We start from the raw sequence: 4,471 nt of genomic DNA on the forward strand, positions 1-4,471 counted from the left end.
ATTGGAATCCTGTTGAAGAGATCTACAACTTTCATCTTTTGAGTTTTTCTTGATTCAAATTGCATCATGATCGAAATTCCAGTTCTTCATACTCGTGCATCCTTTTTCTTCACGAACCATGCCTTCAAAATCTTGTTGTTGCTTCAAACTCTTGTAAAACTTCCAACGATCATCAAATCTTTCAATCTTGAGCCAATACCTATATATAAGAACACAAACAACAACAGTATCCTCGATCTAAACATGAAATATGCATCAAACGCTCGTAAATCATGCTTGAAACACACTAAGATAATGCATATTTTACGTGTTTATCAACTCCCCCAAGCTTAGACTTTTGCTTGTCCTCAAGCAAATAAACAATAAAAATTAGGAGGAGTGAAAGCCAAATAGAGTAGGGATCACCCCCTCATCAATCCTTTAACCAATATCAAACATATCACAAAACAAATACTTTTCATCGGGACTTAACAAATTAATTTCCAAAACTCTCAACAAAATCACATTTCAAAATTTATTTACGATCACAAGCGTCACAAGTCAAGGATAGCCATCCTATCCAATTCTCAAATCAAAGTAGAAAAAAAGAAATTCATGTAACTAGCTTCAATCCCAAAGTACTAAAATTGAGACCTTCAGGTAGTTAAATTGGTAGACCTTACTTTAGGATAAGTGGACTCTCAATCTCTCATGTGTTTAAGGATGAGATTCTATCGCTCAAAATTCTTCCGAATGGATGTATTCAATCCATAAGCTTGCATTTCATCTCAATTCTCCACCACTTCGAAAACTAATGCATGCAACAAAATCATGAGGTCTTTTATTTGGTTGTAATGGGGCTAGGGTCAAAAGGGTAGGATAGATATTTGGGATTGGTTGAAAGCCTATCACTAGTAGAGCTATAATTGTAAAAGATTAGATCTCAAAGTAAGATCAATGACACCTACACAAACTCCATCATCTATTAAAGAACTTCTTCCAACTACTCCTTTCAGTATGCCATAATAAATTCTTTTGACACCCGCAATTACATACATCATAAAGATGACAACTTTATTCATCTTTTTTTTCGAATTTTTTTTCTTTTTTCTTTTCGAAAGAATTATGAAAAGGGAAGCAAACGCCTACTGTCACACCCCCAAGCTTACACCACATTACTCACATAACCCATTGTATCATAAAATGTGCTCCACTAGCTTAGGCAATGGGTAAGGAATAAAATCGGATTTTGAAGGTTACATATAAAATTAGGCTCATAGGCTCAAGAGGGCTAATCAAAGGAAACAATAGTGCATGGTAGGCTATTTGGCTAATGTGGACTATAAACAAAAATGTGCCTCAATCACCTTTTATGCATACAAAAGTTATATGTGGCCTTGAAGAGATTCAATGCAAGTTCTAGTATCCTACACCATTGGAAAATATCACACAAGCAAAGAAAATAATGATTGGACATGTGATGCATCTAATTTCAGGCTCAAAATCTCACGGGTTTTATTTGTCTACCAAATTTAATTCCCCTCATGTCTCAATAGATCAGGTAGTTAAATTGGTAGACCTCACTTTAGGATAAGTGGACTCTCAATCTCTCATGTGTTTAAGGATAAGATTATGTCACTCAAAATTCTTCTGAATGGATGTATTCAATCCATAAGCTTGCATTTCATCTCTATTCTCCACCACTTCTAAAACTAAGGTATGCAACAAAATCATGAGGTCTTTTATTTGGTTGTAATGGGGCTAGGGTAAAAAGGTAGGATAGATATTTGGATTGTAGTTGAAAGCCTATCACTAGTGGAGCGATTCTTGAAAAATATTTGATCTCAAAATAAGATCAATGAAATTCAAACAAACTCCATCATCTATTAAAGAACTTCTTCCAACTACTCCTTTTAGTATGCCATAATGAATTCTTTCAACACCCGCAATTACATACACCATAAAGATGACAACTTTATTCATCTTTTTTTTTTTGAATTTTTTTTTCTTTTTTTTCGAAAGAATTATGAAAAGGGAAGCAAACGCCTACTGTCACACCCCCAAGCTTACACCACATTACTCATATAACCCATTGTATCATAAAATGTGCTCCACTAGCTTAGGCAATGGGTAAGGAATAAAATCGGATTTTGAAGGTTACATATGTGGGTTTAATCAACAAAAATTAGGCTCATAGGCTCAAGGGGGCTAATCAAAGGGAACAATAGTGCATGGTAGGCTATTTGGCAAATGTGGACTATAAACAAAAATGTGCCTCAATCACCTTTTATGCATACAAAAGTTATATGTGGCCTTGAAGAGATTCAATGCAAGTTCTAGTATCCTACACCATTGGAGAATATCACACAAGCAAAGAAAATAATGATTGGATATGTAATGCATCCAATTTTAGGCTCAAAGTCTCACAGGTTTTATTTGTCTACCAAATTTAATTTCCCTCTTGTCTCAATAGAGTAATGGTTATGATGCTAGCCACATAAACGCTAAAATCTATAAGACAAGAGAACATTCAAGTCTGGTTCTCCCATATTGTTAACTTGCAATCAAAAGCCATGTAAAAAGATAGAAGTTAGTGCAATGGTGCAGAGGACATACCAACTCACTAGTCAGAAGGAGGCGGTGCGGAGGCATCCTGTCGGAGCTGCCGCTCGTGAAAAGACTGCATCATGTAGTGTATAGAGTCCAGTAGTTGTCCTTGACGTTGTTGCTCTTGCTCGATGGCACCTACACGGTTAGTAAGAGAGGCAAGAGAAATATGGATAGCTGATAATTCCGCTGACCAATCAGGGTGATGGAAAGAGTTAGTTCCCCTGGTGGGCTCAGCCTGAATAGGGATCGGGGGTACCGTGTCAGCATCCTCAGCTGGTACAACCTCATGACCATCACAAATCACAAAATCAGATGTTAGGTAGGACCAATTGGCGTGAACATGGATGGTCGTGCGATCAGGATCAGGGAGTGGGAAAAGATAATTGTCTTGAAAACATAACCATAACCTATTGCCCTTATTACTAATCAATTTCATATGTAGACAAGCATCGAGGTTAATGGACGCACTAGGGCTTAATGGATGAAGTCCATCTACAAATTCTCCTAAACCCATCCCGTAAGCTAAAGTGGTAATCAAGCCACCAAAAACAATTTTTCCGCTCGTTGCTCTCGCTGCACGACACATATGATGAATCATAAAAGCTCCTGTGTCAACCTTATGGCCTTCAACCATGGCACATAAAAAGTAAAGTTCTCTCTGACACATGATTCCATCACTCTCGCCTCGACCGAAAATGGTAAAAGCCATGAACCTCTGTAAATATCTAAAACATGGGTTATAAACAGCAGACGCTCGTGACAAGGAGGGGTCATAAGGTCTTTGAGTTGTAGAGCGTGCGATTGAAGTCCAAAATGGGGTCAAGTTAAAGTTTTTAGGAACAATTCTAGCCCCACCCTCCGGAAAACCAAATATCTGATTTAATTGTGCTAATGTAAGTGTGTGAGACTGGTTAAATAGCCTAAAAGTGATTTTTCCTTCCTTTACCCCCTCACCATTAAATAAAACAGCATCAAGAGAACTCAAAAATTCGAGAGTAATACGCTCGTACGTGGGATGTTTAGCCTCTACAAAATTTAACCAACCAACCCGTCTTAGGAGGTATGAAACATCATCCCACAGCCCTAACTTACGCAAACAATTCTCATCCAAATAGCGGGTACTCAGAATTCCCCGCTTAACCAATGTATTATATCTAGATTGTTGCTGTGCATCAATAAATTCTATACTATGAGGATTTTGGGGAGGGGGAGAGTTACCTTTGCGTCGTCGCGTTGTAGAAATTGAAGCTCCCTGACTAGGCCGTCCGCGCTTAGGTCCCATGTAGGCTCTCGAACAAGAATTGACAGTAGGTGTTGAAAACAGTCGCTGGTTGTTGTGCGGCGATGTCGAAATCAGGGTGGTTGCAGGAGAGGGGAAGTCTGGTCGCCGGTGTTCGTGGTGAACGGCGGAGATGGCCGGCGATGGTGGTGCTGTGCTGGCAATTATCTCTGGATCGGAGTAGAGGGATGAGAACGGCGGCGCTGAGCTTGGATGGCAAAGGGGTGGGGGGCTGCTAGATCGGAGTTGTGAGGGAGGCGGTGCTGAGCTTGGCTTGAGGGTGGCGTCGGTCGGAGATGCGGTCGGAGAATGGTCGGGGGGTGGTCGGTTGCTGGGGGTCGAAGAGGGGTTTCTGCAGTGATGAAGGGGGGCGGTGGTTGGTTGCTGATCGGAGATGGTGAAGGAACGACATCTGTTGGGGATGATCGGAAAAGGAGAGAGAGACGCCGGCGATTTGATCGGAGAGAGGGAATGGGGCGATTTGCGGTCTGGTCGGCGGTGTTCGTGGTGAGCGGCGGTCGGAGATGACGGCGAAGTTGGGTGGATCTGAGGGGAGATGAGCGGTCGAAGATGAGAGGAAGACGGCGGCGTTGTGGAGGGTCG

The sequence above is a fragment of the Asparagus officinalis genome, chromosome 10 (assembly GCF_001876935.1).
Source record: "Asparagus officinalis chromosome 10, Aspof.V1, whole genome shotgun sequence".
In the NCBI taxonomy this organism is placed as follows: Eukaryota; Viridiplantae; Streptophyta; class Magnoliopsida; order Asparagales; family Asparagaceae; genus Asparagus; species Asparagus officinalis.